The sequence below is a fragment of the Hordeum vulgare genome, chromosome 7H (assembly GCF_904849725.1).
Source record: "Hordeum vulgare subsp. vulgare chromosome 7H, MorexV3_pseudomolecules_assembly, whole genome shotgun sequence".
Taxonomy (NCBI): Eukaryota; Viridiplantae; Streptophyta; class Magnoliopsida; order Poales; family Poaceae; genus Hordeum; species Hordeum vulgare.
Window position 1 is genome coordinate 431595762 of NC_058524.1, and position 5901 is coordinate 431601662.

The window sequence follows — 5901 nt, forward strand, 5'->3', positions numbered from 1 at the left end:
CCGTATGTACGAACCTGGAAACATGCCCGTGCGTTGCACCGGGAGAAGATTAGTATACAGATTAAATACGGACTTGGTTGGCTATTAAGATTACACAACAAACAAAATATTACCATAAAAAAATGCATGCAAATCGAAAAGGTGGGCAATAAAGCTATTATTACATGTGCATCGTTATTCTAATACACAGATAATTCCATAACTACACATAAGCCAGTGGTAATCCATTATCTCTCTGATCCATAACTACACAAAGAGATAAGAACTAAGGAGTCAAGAAGCTCATGGAATGCTCAACTTTGGAATTTTTTTTGGCATCCTCTCTTGAACATGTAATATCTAAATGGCTCTTCCGAAAGAGGCAAGCATGTTACCATCCCTCAGGCCACTATTCCTCATTCAGTTGATACCCAGCAGCCCATTGTGCCAATGCCATTGGGAAAATTGTGAGCTATTAACCGCAATGGATGCAGATCATATTGACATATCTTTTTCTTATTTTTATCTACAGACTACCTGACATCTATCACTCTAATTCATCGAAACTTCTTGGTGTTCTGCTTCCTTGGTAGCCATCTCCCTTGTGTAAACATCAGGAGAGCAGATACTTGGAAGGCTTGAAGGCAGCAAATGTAGTCGCACAATGGTCATCATGAATGCAGTAGCAGCAAGAAGTGCCACTAAGACTTTTGATTGACTGTGCATAGGGAGGAGATGAAAATTAGTTCACTTTGTAGTTTGTATATAATTTAAAGAGTTTAGGGTGAAATTCTTGTTGCAGGCATTTTCCTGTAAAACATAAATTCAGGGTGAAAACCCACATAGTTCAGAGTGAAGTTAAGGTTAAGTAAGAAAATTCTGTGACATCTTGAAGCAGAATAAGTGAGAGCTTCTACAACTTTTTGGAAAGGTAGACCGCCATATCAAAGATATGATGTTTTGAAAATTCTGATATTTTGTATAACCTGAAACTCTGCTCTTAGGAACCTGAAACGCTGCATCATCTCCTGGTTGGGTACGTTGCAACACGTATCATTCACCTGGCACGAGATCCTGTCATGGTGCTGGCTGACGGTGCTTCCCCCTCCCTACCAGGCCTTGTTTGGTAGAGGTGGTTTGGTAGAGGTGGATCTAGGAGGTTTAGAGGGACCTCCCTACCAGGCCTTGTTTGGTAGAGGTGGTTTGGTAGAGGTGGATCTAGGAGGTTTAGAGGGGAGGGGATTTGGTGAACCCCCTCTTCCACCCCTTCAAATTCACTTGAAACCCTTCCAATCACAACCCTCTCCATACAAATCAAACATTTGGTTGGCAGGGAATGTAATATTGTGAAACGTCTAAAAATGTAATCTTTTATCAAGAAAAGCTTGCTACAAATTTGTAAAGGTCTACAAATAAAAATGTGAACTCTACATGGGAGTATTTTTGTAGCAACAACACAATTTTGCATGAATTTGAATCGATATCTCATCACATGCATGGAATATATCACAACGACAACATAATTTTTTCTAACATCATTACTTGGAATCAATATGCCATGTGTGATCTTTCACATCAACAAAATTTCACACAACCACAAAATATTTGTATCCAGCAACACAAAGTACTTGTGCAATTGCTCATGATCAGTTTTATCCAGCTTTTGAGTGTCCAACAAAGATAATAAAGATAATGCAACACGGATAATACAACACATGTGTGATCATCCAGCTTTTGAGTGTCCAAGAAATTTTATCCATCCAACTTGTTTACTGTTGCTTCTTTGGGTGCCTAGAACCTGATGAAACAAAAAGAGATGAACATGGGGTGCTACTTTTGCATGGGAAACAAAAAGAGATGGACCTAATGAAACAAAAAGAGATGAATAAGCTCCCTGGGCTGATAAAAATAGGGGTGGCTCACTAGTGGCCTAAGCAACTGATGAAACCAAGATCAAATAAACACTAACTTCACAGGGTATCATTGAACAGAAGTTAATGAAATAATTTCTGTTTACTACAGTACAAATGTAACATGTTTGTAACTGAAATAATTTCAGAAGTTAACTGTAGAAATAATTTCGGAAGTTAACTATAGTGAAACTTAATCTTGTTTAGTAAATAACAGTTTGTACTGAAATAATTTCTGTTTACCACAACTCTGTGAAACCTGAAATAATTTTCTATTTACTACACCAGTTAGTTGTGATTAAATAACACAGCTCACGCCTCAAGAATGTAAGAAACATCACCAAACATTTTCAGATCATAGTACAAGAACTAAGAACATAGTGAAATACAAAGTGCTTGTATGTTCAGAGATGTACAGATCTAACTAAAAGTGTGTTTTCAGAGAGTGCTTTTATATGTGTTTCAGAGAACGATTATCAAACAACACAGGTATATGTTCTGAAAAATTCTAAGAGAACTACATATTCCTTTTAGGGGAAGAGAACTACATAATCAACACTGGTTTACTTGCTTTTTCCGAGAGAGAGCAAAATGGCCAAGCTTTGATTCTATATCAACACATTTCATCGGAACATAGGCTAAGATAAGAGTCGGTTAGTGCCTGATTCTGTCGGTGTTCTGGGAATGGGGGTACCCAGACCTGCCTGCCTGCGGCCCAGGGCTGGCCCACTTCATCGACCGAAAATCAACAGGCCCGACACCACTCAAGGCAAGGCCCTCGTGAGGGACCAAGCCTCGCGAGGAGGGACAACATCAAGACCCGCAGGGGGCCTCCACAGGACCCCTCCGGAGCGGCGGATATTCCGAGGCGAGACCTGGCCTCAGGAGTCAAGGATGACGCGGGAGAAGGACAGGTGAGCAGCGGACAGCAGGGCAGACGCAGGTCTCCAAGGCATCTCCCAAAGGTTTCCATTCTGGTGCAACAAGGCCACCACCGCCCGCCAGCAGGATGGACGTCATCCCTGGACCCGTCCCTGCTGCGTTGACAACCACTTTGCAGGCGAAGACTACTTTTGGACAGGGGAACCACGTTCCCCTGTTCCCCTTCAAAATTGGCCGTTGTGGGATCCCTTCCTGCCGAAACGATAAGGGAAGAGGACCGGGACCGCCACTATATATAGAGGGTAGGTTATTTTGTAGCGGGGGACCCGATTCATTGATTCGCCCACTGGCATCGCTCAAAGGCCACCCCAGCCTAGGGAGGCGCACAAGCACTGTACTAGTTCATCGACCAACCTCCACGAGAGGCAATCCACCAAAGCAGGAGTAGGGTATAATGCTTCTGAGCGGCCCGAACCTGGGTAAACTGCCATGTTCAGTGTCTTCCTCACCATCGAGTGAGTTCTCAGCCATGCACAACGAGTAGCGAGTCAGGCAAACCAAAGCTGTTTTGTGGCCTCCGCACGCGCCCCTGAGTTCGAATCTTTAGGGTTTTGCGGAGCCCGAAATCCGAAATTTGGCGCGCTAGGTAGGGGGCGCGTGTCGGAGCCTCCACGCCAATAGCAAGAGTCAGGCCTCGACTCAACGACTCCATGGCGAGCGCGACCACCAACAGCCGCCGGTCCCCGGCGGTGGACAACGTCCGGGTGAGTAGGGCCGCCCCTGCAGTCGCCTGCATCCTCGGCGGATCGCAGGCGCCACCTTCCGTCCGTCACATCAAGCGTTTCCTACAACACGAGGGGGCGGTTCACCCAAGGTCCGAGCCCGCAGAACACCGCGTATGGCCGAAGGTCAACATCACCTTCGGCCCCGATGATCACCCTAAGGCCACGACCACCGCCGGGACACTTCCTATGTTGTGCACGCCGACCATAAGCGGCGTGGCCGTCTCCAAGACCCTCATCAATGACGGCGCGGGCCTCAACGTCATCTCAGTAGAGGCCTTCGACGCGCTGCGGTTGACCCGAGAACAACTTGCGCCTTCAAAGCCCTTCTCCGGGGTGGTGGGAGGATCAATCACCCCTGTGGGACGGATTCGCCTCCCCGTCACTTTCGGCACCCGCTCCAACTTTCAAACCGAGCAGATGGACTTCGACGTCACCCGCATCCACCTTCCGCACAATGCAATACTCGGCTACCCCACCCTCGCGCAGTTCATGGCGGCAACACACCGAGGCTACAACGTCGTTAAAATGCCCGGGAGCGACGGCGTGCTCACCGTCGTGGGGGACGTCAAGGACGCATCTCGGGTGCTCGAGCTCTGCCACAAGGCCGTGCCCCGACACGTGCCAACCCCCGGGGCGTGGCGCATGCCGCAGAAGACCCAGGGGACGTCCCCGACGTCGCGCCCGTGAAGAAGAAGCAATTGTTCTCCCAGGACCGGGCGGAAACAAAGCAAGTACCGGTGGATGAAGGAAGCTCTGCTCCCACCTTCACCATCGGCGCAAACCTCCCCCAAGACCAAGAGAAGGCATTGGTGGGTTTCCTCAGAGTGAACAAGGAGGCGTTCGCCTGGAGCGCCTCCGACCTGGGGGGGGGGGTCCCGAGGGATGTCATTGAGCACCACCTTATGGTGTGCCCGAAAGCGCGCCCGGTGAAGCAGAAGGCAAGGATGCAAGCCCCGGAGAAGCAGGCACTCATCGCTCAGGAGGTGCACAAACTGAAGGAGGCATGTGTCATTTGAGAGGTGCGCTACCCGGAATGGGTGGCCAACCCGGTGGTTGCCCAGAAGAAGTGCGGAAAGGAGCGCATGTGCATCGAATTCACGAGCCTCAACAAGGCTTGCCCTCAGGACCCGTTCCCGCTACCACACATCGATCAGATCGTGGATTCCACCACGGAGTGCGATCTCCTATGCTTCCTGGATGCATTCTCGGGCTACCACCAGATCAAGATGGCGATGGAGGACGTCGAGAAGACAACCTTCCTCTCTCCGTGTGGGGTGTACTGTTACGAGTGCATGCCCTTCGGGCCGCGGAACGCCGGGGCAACCTTCCAGCGGTTGATGCATATCGCTCTAGGACCGCAACTTGGGAGGAATGCAGAGGCCTAGGTCGACGACATCGTGGTCAAGTCAAGGCAGGGAAATACCCAGTGGAGGACCTGGAGGAGACCTTCGCCAGCCTAAGAGAGGTGAACGTGAAGCTCAACCTCGAGAAGTGCGTCTTCAGGGTCCCATCAGGCAAACTGTTTGGTTTCCTGGTGTCGCACCGAGGGATCGAGGCAAACCCGGTGAAGGTCAATGCCATAAAAAAGATGAGCGCGCCCACAACCCTCAAGGAGATGCAGAAGTTGGCAGGGTGTGTTACCTCCTTCGGCCATTTCATCTCCAAGCTCGGCGAGCGGGCCCTGCCTTTCTTCAAGATCATGAAAAGAAAGGGGCCCTTCGAATGGACCCCGGAGGCTGATGCAACCTTCGATGAACTCAAGCAATACCTCACGAGCCCGCCGGTCATGGTGGCGCCTCGCCCACGGGAGCCTCTGCTTCTGTACCTTGCTGCCACCCCCACTTCGCCAGCGCTGCATTGGTGGCAGTAAGGAAGGAGAGAACCAGCAAGGGCGCCACTTCGGGGAACCCCGGCGGGCCCCCACCCGCGGAGTCTGGAAGCCCCCATGACTCGCGAGCTCCGATTCCTCCGCAGGCAGAGGGACCGGTGGCTTAGACCGCAGGGTCGGGCCATGAGATGCTTAGCCCTCCTGAGGCCCCGGCCCCTCCTCCGGATCATGAGATGCCCGAACCTCCTGAGCTCGCTAAGGAGCACGGCATCCCAGAGGGCCGCATCCTCGTCGAGCACCCGGTGTACTTCGTCAGCATGATGCTACGGGATGTGCGCTTGCGCTACCCCATTCAGCAGAAACTCCTTCTAGCCCTCCTCGTTGCTTCGTGCAAGCTGCGCCACTACTTCCAGGGGCACCCAATCAAGGTTGTCTCCACCTACCTCTTAGAGAAGATCCTGCATAACCCAAACGCGACAAGAAGGGTTGCCGAATGGAATATCGAGCTTCAAGCCTT

General features: G+C 50.5%; 1 long non-coding RNA gene across 1 annotated transcript; it reads left to right on the top strand.

Annotated features, from left to right (window-relative positions):
* The first annotated feature begins 512 nt into the window (after nt 1-512).
* LOC123412877 lies at nt 513-1450 on the top strand. Its single transcript, XR_006613621.1, has 2 exons — nt 513-910; nt 984-1450. It is a non-coding gene; the product is annotated as an uncharacterized LOC123412877 (long non-coding RNA).
* The last annotated feature ends 4451 nt before the right edge of the window (nt 1451-5901 follow it).